The sequence below is a fragment of the Cydia pomonella genome, chromosome 11 (genome assembly GCF_033807575.1).
Source record: "Cydia pomonella isolate Wapato2018A chromosome 11, ilCydPomo1, whole genome shotgun sequence".
NCBI lineage: Eukaryota > Metazoa > Arthropoda > Insecta > Lepidoptera > Tortricidae > Cydia > Cydia pomonella.
Genome location: NC_084713.1, coordinates 17,828,338 through 17,841,980, shown reverse-complemented (window position 1 = coordinate 17,841,980; position 13,643 = coordinate 17,828,338). Strand labels below are relative to the sequence as shown.

At 36.1% G+C, this 13,643-nt stretch overlaps 1 long non-coding RNA gene across 1 annotated transcript; it reads left to right on the top strand.

The window, feature by feature from the left end:
• The first annotated feature begins 12,604 nt into the window (after positions 1 to 12,604).
• Positions 12,605 to 13,233, top strand: LOC133522555 (uncharacterized). The gene is made up of 2 exons (XR_009800079.1): positions 12,605 to 12,655; positions 12,912 to 13,233. It is a non-coding gene; the product is annotated as an uncharacterized LOC133522555 (long non-coding RNA).
• Positions 13,234 to 13,643: the final 410 nt, after the last annotated feature.

Here is a 13,643-nt window from a genome sequence, read left to right as displayed (position 1 = left end):
GCCTTAGTGCGCGCTGCTCAAATCACTTGTGAGCCCGACGCCACGCTGCACGCCCCGCAGAACGCTCCGCTTCGAGCGTCCACTCAGGCCTTAGTGTAACAACTTTTTGCATCGAGAGATGGTCGAGAGTTAAAAATCAGATGGTTCTACACAATTATGAACCAACAATAACTAACTTCATTATGAAGGTCACTAAAGGTAACGTTCTGATTTAGACTGCACCAGCATTACTGCTGCAGTATTGCAACGTGACATTACTGCCGACTGCATTACGGTCGCAAATGTCAATCCGGGCAGCAACATCTATTTTTATATTTGCGACAGCAGCTAGAAGTAATGTCGCGCTACGATACTGCTGCAGTCGACTGCATTACTACAGGAAATGTCAAATTTTATAAAAAAAAAATCTCGATAAAATAACCTTTTTTGTATTGTATTATTGCTTCATTTCACTTGTAATGAATTCCTAGTTTTTACTTGAATGCGAATATCTTATATTCGACTATCTATTTATTTTATTATTTCGTTTTTAAAATATCAATGGTGTTGCTATACGGTAACCATGCGTGCACTTATTACATGTAATAACACGTTAATATAACCATGGTTCTGCAATAACGAAATGAAATGAAAGTGGTTTTTTGTGGCTTTTGGAATTCACGCGTTCTCGGTAAGCTATTAGATTGACAACCTTGCTAACCGGCCAGCAAAACATTATGCATTCATGCATTACGTACTGCCTCTACTCAATAAGTTTACAAGCAATTTTAACTTCTAAATAATAACTCATAAGAGCTGTTATATGACTAAGAGTTATTGTTGACAATACTGTGTAGCCACGCACTACCGTTGCTGTGTGTTTCAACCCTTATCCGGTCAGAGGCTTTTATTACATGATGTATAAGCTTTATATCGTTTTAAGTACGTAAGTAGCTACTTACATGTTTATAAATGATCAAAGTTAGACTTTTAATACATAGTTACTTAAATTAATTTCATTATGATTAAATGTCTGATGATAATCTTGGACTAAAAGTAGTCAATTTGTTTTATTCGTAGGTTTACACAGCTAAAAAACAAATCTACTATCATTTGATTGTTGAAAGCCAAGAATGTTACTTTAAAGGTCTAGGTGAGTAAGGCTGTAGTATAAAATCATCTTCACTAAAAAAAAATATTTTTTTTATTAGCCTATTTGTGTGTCCCACTGCTGGGCAAAGGCCTCCCCTCTAGCTTTCCAATCCTCCCTGTGCTGAGCAAGATCCCGCCAGTCCCGCTGAAACGCATCCAAGTCGTCCCGCCATCTCTTTCTCGGTCTGCCTCTGCCACGACTACACTAGGGATACCAGCTAGTGGCTATTTTAGCCCTTCACTAATTTAAAGGACCTAATTTAAAATTAGTCATGTCATCATTTCATTGCAAGTTTGAGAAAAGGTAATTTTTACTTCACTCAATGAAAAACTAAGATAATATTTTTTCATATAGGTACAGGATATATAATTTACCTCATGTATTTACTCCTTTAATTTTCGTCCTGTTTATATACTCGTAAAACTATAAAATGTTAGACTTTCACAGCATAAATTTCTTTATTAGGGTTTGTAAAGGGTTAAGTTTAGTCAGTCTGAAAGTTTTATAACCTAAGTCTAGGTTTGGTTCACGTAAATAGCGTGTGCAAAGACTTTAAGTCAATGATAAACTCTACAGATACGGACGCTAAATTATGAACCAAGTTTTGTGAACGGGGTTATAATAAATTGGGCGGTTAAATCGGGTAGGATGAATTGGTTAAATATATTTCTGTCTACAGAGAGGAAAATCTGTATTTTGTAGTATTGCTTATAAACAATACTCAGTAGACATATTTATGTACCTAGTATTTTTTTTAACTGAGGGAATCTAAGCTAAAATATGTTGATTTTTGTTGTCAGCTTATTGCCCTGGTACAGTCAGCATCCATTCATCCGTCTTTCATTCCCTTATCACATTGAATTACCACCCTCGAATCCAAAATTTCGGGTCTCTATTGTTTCCCATAAAGTTTTAAGTCATAATGTATTGTTTGTCCGCATTTTCGTTAGCCATAATTTTGTTTTTCTCAGAAACGCGTAACTTTTCAGGATTGCCATAAAACAAACCAAACCTAACCTATCTATAGGATAACCTAAGGAAATTCATGAAAATTTAACGGTTTCAGAGTTATGACTAATGATAATATGACTATCATTACATTATGACTTTCACTTACCCCCCTCGTTGCACAATGTACGATATATTGAACGCAAACTTTAGAAATATATCTCTAATTGAAGGAATATTCCAGGGTGGCAGATACTTTTTGCGTGTTGATTCATCTGCTACTTTTGATGCTGACTGTGCATGTAGACTGTATGTGTGTTTTGGGCTGAGGTACGTTCAAAGTGGAACTATGTCACAAATTATATGTCACGTACTGCTACGGCATCTAAAAAGAAACACGTTTGTTTTCTTTTTTTATGATATAGGACGCAAACGAGCAGACAGATCACCTGATCTTAAGCGATTACCACCGCCCATGGACGCTCAAAACACCAGAGGGGTTAATTGCGTTGCCAGCCTTATTTTTTTTTATGATAGAGGAGGTAAACGAGCAGACGGATCACCTCAAAGCGATTACCGCCGCCCATGGACACCTGCAACACCAGAGGGGTTGTAAGTGCGTTGCCGGCCTATAAGATGGGAGTACGCTCTTTTCTTGAAGGTTTGAAGGTCGTTTCGGTCCCTAAATACCGCAGGCGACAGTTCTTTCCACAATTTAGCTATGCGAGGCAGGAAGTTTCTAGAACAGCCAACCATCTAAGTGGTGAAAATGGAAATGTTGAGTTTTCTGTAATTGAATAAAACATGCTTTATAAACGAATCTATTGATACCCCATCCATTACACTCAGCTCTGTAGTTAAGAGGTTACGACGGTATAATAAATAGAATACGAAAATACATACTGCGAAGTTGATGAATAAAGTTGCTAAGTATTGTATCCAAACATTTTTCGCGTTTTGTACAAAACGCAGGTAAAAACATATCACTTGTTATCGTCTATCGCAAGCTTTATTTTCCATTGGTGTGGCCAACTCAACCTAAATAATGACTAGAATAATGAAAATCGTATCGTCACGTATCAAAACAACTAAAAGCCGGCATATATGTAAAACCGCTAAATCATTATGCACCATCTAAAACACAAATTGAAATCCCGGCAAAAAACTAACCTCATCAACGCGGTCAAACAGCTCATTGCCGCATCGAACCAAGCGATGCGGGCGTAAAATTTCATTACTGTCCGCCGCCATCCATCAATCCTGCCAATGATTGATGACATGTTAAAACTTGCTGGCTTGTTTGTTAAGCATTGATATTTTTTTCCCCCGATTAGTTTAAGAATGGGAATCTGGATGCGATAGTTGGGGAGAAAATTAAGCGTAAAATCAAGTGTCAATAAAGTTGCATGAAATTAGAGCGTTTTATTCCGCTTGTATATTTTTCATTTGTTTTGTGTGAAGATATAAATAATTATGAGGATTTTATTGAGTATATTTTTTCTGGATAGAGAAGCAAATTCAAGGCAAAATTATACCTGTCTACTTACTGAAATAAAACAAAAACTCTCCGCATCTAAACATTGCGTCAATTTGCGAGAACAAAAAGATAATTAACCTAACATAGGTAGGTACTAATTAACTTACTGAAACAAGAAACATAAAGCAAATAAGATACAACAGAAATAATTTAGTAAGTTCTTCATACAGGCAATATGAATAAACATCAACATTTTATAGAGCTCTTGTCGTTTTTGAAATTTAATTTATTATATTTCGTCTTCGTCGTTGTCTTGTTTTTTTGTCCCCGAAAAATGTGACGTGAGCTTGTTGTATGAGTTGTAATTTATCATGGTAAATCTTTGTCATGGTAAATATAATCTACAGCTAAAAAGATGCAATAGCACGTTTTTTTTTATTTGATAAAATACAGAAATACAACACAGAATACAGAGAATACAAAGTGAAGTGTAGAATACAGAGTGGTCCAACACAAGACAACGAAAAGGACGTCAACCCTCAATTTGAGTACCTCAACTTACTTTTAACAGGTTAAAATAGTACTGTTTTTCGTTTGCTAATTTAAAGCTGCATTTTCTTTTTACTTATTTATTTAATAAACAGTATTTTTTTTTCATGTCTGTCACACAAGCCTATGTCGAAAACTCCTTCTGGTATCCTTGTAAAGTTTAATTTGCATATAAATGGCTTATTATACGAACTGAAATTACGTTCCAATGATGTGTTGTTCTAATAATGCCTGTAGACCACTTACGAGACGCATTAGACATATGCTAATGGAGGTAAAAATTATTCATAGCTTTATTACTAACTTCGGAACTTTAAGTATGAATACTTCAGAGTCTGTCTCAAGTAAACAGAAGTCAAATTAAGTTTTAGTTCTTACAAATGTTTCTAGTTTTTACTTCAATATTTTAGGAAAATATTGCTCTTTGAATGAAATAATAGTATTACACGTAGATATATGTAAATTAAGCTAGTATGTATGTACATACATACATACTGGTGTGCCTTTGGAAAGTTTCTCATCATTTGTAAGGGAAACGAAACGTGACATTGAAAAACTATGTTTAGTTTATTTTTTGTGAAATTTCCGAGACATATCACACCTACACAAACACAGCTAATAATTATTATCTACACTTTGATCAAAATTTCACTAAAAAAACTCCTTAAGGTGAAGTTCGGGTGGCAACTGTAACAGCATTACTGTTGCGACAATACTGCCTCCACGTGAACGCTGTACCTATCTGCCAATTTCATTAATTAAGGCCTTACCATTTGCGGGCGTAACGATCTCACCGCGAGCGCGTAACTATTTCGCCGCGAGCGAACACATTTTTAAAAAATACCAGAGGGCGTACCGCGAACCACGTTCGACGTGTTGCCTCTCTGTCGCACTTCTAAATTCGTACATAAATGTGACAGGGAGGCAACCCGTCGAACGTGGTTCGCGGTAGGCCTTCAGTATCTTAGTACGAAGCGAAATCGTTACGCGCTCGCGGCGATTTCGCTGCGCACTCGCCTCGCTTTCAACTCACCCGCTAATCGCCAGTGGGAAGATAAGGTCCTAAATGTGTGACGCAGTCATCGTCAACGTCATACGTTTCATTGAAATAAACGGCGAGTAACAAATAAACAACCTGTTTTTCAAATTGAACTGTTTAATAACAAAATAAACTGAATCATTTATAGGTTTGCTACGACTACTTTACTTCTTTACCAATTATTTTACTTTGCTGTCAGTTGACTAAAGTAGGTTGGTAGTTAATAAAAATCTTGTTCCCACAACATTTTATGAACACCTTTTTATACTGAGATCGACATTTTTGAACACTAAGCTTGTCACGGTTGTCAAGCGGGCACCAGACGCGACTTCAAGCAGATTCCTCTTTATCTCAAACGTCTTGTTTTAAAAACGAAACAAAAGTCATTTTCTTTTACTCGGGAACACCCGCAAGCTAATAAGACATGCATTAAAAGCGTTTAAAATGAAACGGCACACGGAGGCAACAAAAACTGACATGGAACGCGGCAAGAAGCTGGCCTGTGACAGCCAGCACAAAAAACAAAATTAAAATTGACAAGCGACGGATCGCAAGCGAGCGATTCGCGATCTTAAGCGAACGCTATAAGCGACACAGGTGGATTACGAATTTTACTTTATATTTGTTAAGGTGAGACCGTATTTCAAGCGTCTTTAGGTGTAAATTATTCAGACGTGGATGATCCAGGACGCTCGGTTGACTCTTCTTTTTACCGTAAGCCGTCTTTGAAGCCGAAGGAATTATTTAAAGGGCCGGATCAGAATTATGGCGCGATGTCGTTGTTGGTAGATTATGACCCGGATCATTTTGTTGGTGGATTTTTAAGTGATTGGTGTAAGCTGAATGCTGTCTGTTTAAAATAAAGAAATATATAATGCTGTGACTGTTGAATTTTCAATTTCATCTTTGACTTCAAAACTCGATAGATTCACACCTAGAAAGACGTAACAGAGCTCCGATGGACATCTTTGGAAAATCATCATCAGATTCTTTAATTCGAGATTATCGCTTTCTTATTCATATGTTGCGCATATGGGCATGCTTAAATTTATTTTAAACTAATTGACTTATGGGGTAACCCTGTGGATGTTGAAAGGGCATTCAAACTACAAAAGACATGTAATTATACGAATAATTGCAAATACTCCTACAGGTAGCAGTTATACACCTTTTTGTTCAAACAGTTGAACATCTTACCTTTGACATGCATATATATGTAACATTAACAAAAAATACTTTTGCTAAGCGATTTCTAAGTTAATTCGTAAAACGTTTAGAGTTGTTACACAACAACAATATAAATATCTCCTCAATCAGCTACGATGTATGACTAACTTTTATTTAAAAAAAATGCTTTTAATATGAGTAATGTGATCGATAACAAGTTGCCAGTTCAAATAAAAGCTCTCGATCGAAGGCAATGAATTAGCAAACCTTAGTAAATTGGATCCTTCTCTATATTCTCGGTGCTTCTATAGTACTCAAGATTTTTTAAATAACGTAGAGTAACAATGTAATGTCTGTTGTTTTTTGTAATGGTTATATGAATGGCTGTTATTATATACTATTTGTAATACAAGGCGGCATTACGAGTATTTGCTGAATTTTATAGGTCTCGTTAAAATATACGTTTTTTTGCGGCATAAATATATCGGTATCTGTTTTAGATTTGGATTCTTTTCCCAGCTTCAAGGGACTGTAGAGTGTATACCTGAGTATATAGTGTAACAAAGGCAGACAGACGGACGGACGGACAATAATAAAGTGACCCTATAAGGATTCCGTTTTTTCCTTTTGTTATTAGTGGACACTGAGTTGTATTCGACTCGCCCCATTTATTTGTTTTTCAAATAAATTAATCTTTAAGGAAGATAGAACAGCACCTTCTTTCAATTTCTACTTATTCACAGAACTAAATCGATTTCCATTGTGGCTGGAACTTGGTATTCAGTGCGCTATTTCAAGCAACTCTTATCTATCATTAGAAACGATTTCTGTAATTGCTAAACGTTTAAAAGCTGAATCGATTGGAATAGTTAAAACTGAGTCGATTTATTGAGCGAATAATGATATAACCGTTATCATAATAATGGGACTTAGATCGACAATGCTATACGGCTAACAAGCTAGCATTTTTTTTTTTTTTTTACTGTTCGCATCTGTGAGATGGTTCAGCAAAGTACCAGCTTGAGGCGCTCGAGTCAGTTGAGAGGAGAGCCAAGAGAATCATTAATAATGACGATCTGACGAATGCTCGACTCCAAAGTCTGGAGCATCGTCGCAAGGTTGCCAGCCTAACGATGTTTTACAGGATACATTTCGGAGAGTGTGCCGAGGAACTGCACAACCTTATTCCTCCGTCCCCATTTCACCATCGGACTACCAGACAATCGGCACTCCGGCATCGCTTCATGGTAGGTATTCCACAAATACGCACGAAGCGTTTTGCTTCAACATTTCTTATGCGAACTGCCAAGGAGTGGAATGCCCTGCCCGAGTCTGTGTTTCCGCATGAGTACAATCTTCAAAGCTAGGGTAAATAGGTATCTCATAGGTAAGCGTGCTCCACCGTAGACCGCATCATCACTTACCATCAGGTGAGATCGTGGTCAAACGCATGCTTATCGTTATTTAAAAAAAAAAAAAATTATTATTGAAAACAGGTTAATATTTTTTCCTAAGTTCTTTGATTTCTTTAAGTTATCAGTAATACTACTTTTATCAGTACTTATTATTATTACTAGCCTATTGCGTCCCAATGCTAGGCAAAGGCCTCCTCTTCTTCCACTCGTCCCGGTTTTGAGCTACAACTGACCATTCTCTCAAAAAGGAGTCTAAGTTATCCCGCCATCCCCGACGAGGTCTGCCAGATCTTCGGTTCGACTAGTGGAGCACCCACTCCATGGTTATCTTAGCGCACAAGTGCGGCATGCGGCAAACATGGCTAGTCCAGTCCCACTTGACTTGGTTACTTATTAACGCCTGTCATCTTAAATTTAATGCTTGTTTTTGTGTTTGCAAGAAACTGGCTAGATTGGGTTTTTAGGAATATAGGGGTTAATTAAAAAAGTAGGTTGTAGCGCCCTGCCATATTCTGGTTTTATTTTTTTCATTAGGTTCGTCTACGTCAGTTTGCATTTTGCGATTATCAGTTTAGCAGTGACAACGGATGAGATGAGAGAGTCTTCATTCTCGATAGATCCAACCAGTAGATCCAAGATGGACGGATGGATGGAAATAAATATCACAATGTCAATTTGGAAAAGGATTAAAATGTTAATAATTTTTAAAATAAATACTTACAAAAAAATGTCAAGTCACATCAAGGAACTCGTGCAGAATACGCAAGTAAACAATGAAGCGATTTGTATATTTGCGAAAGGTTAGGATACTATGTCATTGCAGGAGCTGTTTCAGTTGTTTCCATTATAAATAGTCGAATACCTAATAAGTTACCTATAAAAAAACAATGTTTTCAGGTGAAGCGCCAACTTTATAAAATGAATTATCTGTTGGTAAGTTCGCTGCAGATGTTTAGGAGTTGTGGGCGATGTATGAAGAGAAACACCAAGTAAGGCGGTTGAGCGATGTCGTGACGCGGCTGGCGGTGCCATTCGTCGCGCGGTAGAGAAGACAATACACTTTATTACAGATAGATAAGGTAAAAAAGTGAAAATCAAATATCATTGTTTATAGTCCCGAAAAACTCGGTACAAATCAAGTTTCGAACCTATGAACGGCACCATAGTCAGCTATTGGAACAGTAGCCAACCAGCAGCGGGCGCAACACTAGAGGGACGAAGTGATATAATAAGGGGCACGTCGAATCCCGCTATAATTGGGTTTTTGTATTTTTTAACCGCACAAATTGGCAATTTTTTAAAGGGGCTCCAAACACCTGAACTAACGAATCTACCATGCCCGCCATCTAAGTTCCCAATGTATATGCGCCGGCGGCGTCCAGTGGCCCTGTCCCTGCCCTGTGTCCATTTCGGGAGAGCCTCAACACGCGGCTTTCTTGTTATCTGTCTATCGCCGACACGATTCGAACTGATATAGGTTTTGAAAGTGCGATCGAGACTTGAAGTGAAGATCCAGTCTGATGTTTGTGTTTTAAAAAAAATATTTTTCATTTCGACAACGATGAACGATAACGATGAAATGGAAACATAAATACAATCAAATCACCTAGTACAATACTATCAGTAAATAAAAACTGCAGTTTTCTATTTGAATAGTAAAAACTGCCTGAAATAAGTGTTCAGATTTTCTATATGGTGTTGCGAAACGGATTTTCAACGTGTTAACTACTTTATAGTACGAAAACTCCTATTTTAGAATTAAAGTATTTTTAAAAATGCTTTAAACTTATTTAAGTTTAAAGCATTCATATTTCTGAATTAAGTTTAAAAGACGTTGAGAAAGCTTTTCGGAGTTTATAGCGTTAAGTTCACATTGAATAAGTATGATACATAGCTTTCTTATTATTAACGTTCCGTACGTAGGGTAAAACGGGACCCTATTACTAAGATTCCGCTGTCCGTCCGTCTGTCTCTCCGTCTGTCACCAGGCTGTATCTCATGACCCGTGATAGCTAGACAATTGAAATTTTCACAGGTTATGTATTTCTGTTGCCGCTATAACAACGAATACTAAAAAGTACGAAACCCTCGGTGGGTGAGTCCGACTCAACTTGTCCGGATTTATTGCCTGTTTTGTATCATGTAACTCAACGAGCTATCATCTTCGTGTTGTGTTAGACATTTTCTAAAGGTACAGTATTTAGGTTCAGCCAGGAAAGTTCAAAATATAACGTAGCGCTTTCTTAGATCTTAATACGGTTATCAAAAAATATGAATAGCATTCATTAGCACTTTCTCTAGTAACTTCATCGATTAGAAACCTTTACTCAACTTTCGCTCCATAAAACAAAACAAACATAGGTCTAAAACGTACCATTTTTTTTTTTACAAGAGCTATTAACATAATAAATGCTTCTAAAATGCGTAATTTTACTATTAATTGTATTCATTGATATTTTTAGGGTTCCGTAGCCAAATGGCAAAAAACGGAACCCTTATAGATTCGTCATGTCCGTCTGTCTGTCCGATTCTGTCACAGCCACTTTTTTCCGAAACTATAAAAGCTATACTGTTCAAACTTGGTAAGTAGATGTATTCTATGAACCGCATTATGATGTTCACACAAAAATAGAAAAAAGACAATAAATTTTGGGGGTTCCCCATACTTAGAACTGAAACTCAAAAAATCTTTTTTCATCAAACTCATACGTGTGGGGTATCTATAGATAGGTCTTTAAAAATGATTTTGATGTTTCTAATATCATTTTTTTCTAAACTGAAAAGTTTGCGCGAGAGACACTTCCAAAGTGGTAAAAAGTGTGTCCCCCCCCCCGTAACTTCTAAAATAACAGAATGAAAAATCTAAAAAAAATATATGATATACATTGCCATGCAAACTTCCACCGAAAATTGGTTCGAACGAGATCTAGTAAGTAGTTTTTTTGTAATACGTCATAAAAATTTAAAAAAAAAAATTTTTTTCATCAAACCCATACGTGTGGGGTATCTATGGATAGGTCTTCAAAAATGATATTTAGGTTTCTAATATAATTTTTTTCTAAACTGAATAGTTTGCGCGAGAGACACTTCCAAAGTGAAAAAATGTGTGTCCCCCCCCCTGTAACTTCTAAAATAACAGAATGAAAAATCTAAAAAAAATATATGATATACATTGCCATGCAAACTTCCACCGAAAATTGGTTCGAATGAGATCTAGTAAGTAGTTTTTTTTTAATACGTCATAAAAATTTAAAAAAAAAATTTTTTTCATCAAACCCATACGTGTGGGGTATCTATGGATAGGTCTTCAAAAATGATATTTAGGTTTCTAATATAATTTTTTTCTAAACTGAATAGTTTGCGCGAGAGACACTTCCAAAGTGAAAAAATGTGTGTCCCCCCCCCCCCTGTAACTTCTAAAATAACAGAATGAAAAATCTAAAAAAAATATATGATATACATTACCATGCAAACTTCCACCGAAAATTGGTTTGAACGAGATCTAGTGAATAGTTTTTTTTTTAATACGTCAATAAATTAAAAAAAATTTTTTTTCATCAAACCCATACGTGTGGGGTATCTATGGATAGGTCTTCAAAAATGATATTTAGGTTCCTAACATCATTTTTTTCTAAACTGAATAGTTTGCGCGAGAGACAGTTCCAAAGTGGTAAAATGTGTGTCCAAAGTGGTAAAATGTTGAACAAGATCTAGCAAGTAGATTTTTTTTAATACGTCTTAAATGGCACGGAACCCTTCATGCGCGAGTCCGACTCGCACTTGGCCGCTTTTTTTTATTAAATATAGATATATATGTATAAAAAAACCAATTACGATGATATCCGCATTCATGGGCACGCACGGTCGTCCGCTCAGTGCTCGGCAAGCTGTTATCGGAGGATCAGAGGGCCTACCGCGAAAACCGAAATTCGCAAATTGCGGGGATCTTTCTCTTTTACTTACACTAGTAATTAGAGTGACAGAGAAAAATACCCGCAGTTGACGAACTTTGATTTTCGCGGTTATAGCCCAAAGAGCCTATACCGCGAACCACGTTCGACGTGTTGCCTCTCTGTCGCACTTGTAAAATAGTACGTAGTGACAAGGAGGCCACACGTCGAACGTGGTTCGCAGTAGACCCTCTGAACTCACTGCACCTTAAATATTTAGTTTTATATTTCCAGGCTTCTCGTTTGCCCGGCGAGAAGATCTAGGGTCCGTTTCCTAAAAGCGTGTAATATATAAATAAGCAAGTCTTTTTCTTATAAAATTAGTCAATAGCCTCAACCGAATACAGAACCTCCTCCTTCTATGAAATTGAAGTCGGTTAAAAAAGAGGCTAGTATTATAACTTTTACGTTTTCATAATGGCTGGCGAATAAAAAGGTTAATTCAGAGATTTTTTACACCTAAATGTTGATATGACCCTATTTGAGCTAGAATACCTATAAGTCAGTTTTACGGGCTATAATATTTCTAAGTTAGTCTCAATGCAGTAAATCTCCAACCAAAATGGTCGCTAAATGACAAAATATATAACTTTCTCACATTTTTACGTTCTCACAGACTATAGTGTCAGATTCAGGACATTTTAGCTTGACACTAAGCTGGATTGATGGGGTACAATTTCTTTTTATGTTTTAACCTCGTAAGGCCCAACGTCCTATTTTTAGGACTGAGAAATGTAGTCCTTCCGGCCCAAGCAACTATATTAATTTATCAATTAGCGGCCCAGAGTCCTAAAATTAGGTCATTCACTTCTGACACGTACCGATCCTAAATCTTTGCGTGTAAAGAAGCCTTTATTTCTTAAATATGGCGGAATTGAACGCAGCTATTATGATTACCTGTCAGTTTGACGTTTGACAATCAAATAACAGTCTTTTGGCACGCGGATGTTGGGAAGATGGCGTCCTCGCGAAAACGTTGTAAGTAAATCCGTTTTTTTCACCAGAATCTTAAATTAATTTAACCTAAATTTAATTAAAAATACTTATTTAAGCTTTGTATTATGACGATCACTAAAAAATTTTTTCCGTTATGATTTATTTCGAGCAGGAGATGCGAGCAAATTTCGATGTCCTAAAATTAGGTCGATGGAATGTTATTGCATTAGTACAATATAATTGTTTTGTCATAAATTTGGGACTTCGGGCGTTTATTCCGAGTGTTGCATTGTTACAGGCTTGAGGGATGCAGAATTAGAAAATTATTTAAATCTTATATTTACCCAGTCAACAATTCAGGACATACGGTGCACTTCATATGCCATTAGCTGGTGAACAACAAAATAGATGTAGGAGGCCAGAGTGTAATAAAAAAAAAAGAAACTTGATCTCATCCTTAATAAAGACTAAAGTGCAATTGTTAAACAAAGTTGAGGCTGATGTGATAATATTTTAGAAGAAAGTACTTTTTGTTGATGTTTAGAATACATAAGTTTAGATTTTTTGTACAACTGTAATGTACTACCTAACTATACATAAATAAAAATAATTATAAAATATGTATGTTCGTTTTTATTTAATGATTCACAGGTATTTCATTGGTTTATTGCAAATGTAGTGACTAGATAAAATAACAAATATTCACAAAATATAATCCCAGTGACCTAAAAATAGGACATTTTTTTTTCGAGTAATTTTAAATTAATTTTATTCATAATACTTACATTTACAGTACTTAATAAGACTTCAGCTAAAAATATGCCAATTTCAGATTTTATAGCAAGTAGAAGGTCTGGGCCGCTAGTATAAGTACCTAAAATTAGGCCATTGGGTAGATATGATAAACGTCCTAAAAATAGCTTGGGCCTTACGAGGTTAATATTAAACATGGCCGTGGATTTAGTCATAAATTTAGTTCAACTTTATAAGACGCATCAAAAACAATTGAAAGGTCAACACATACAGTAAA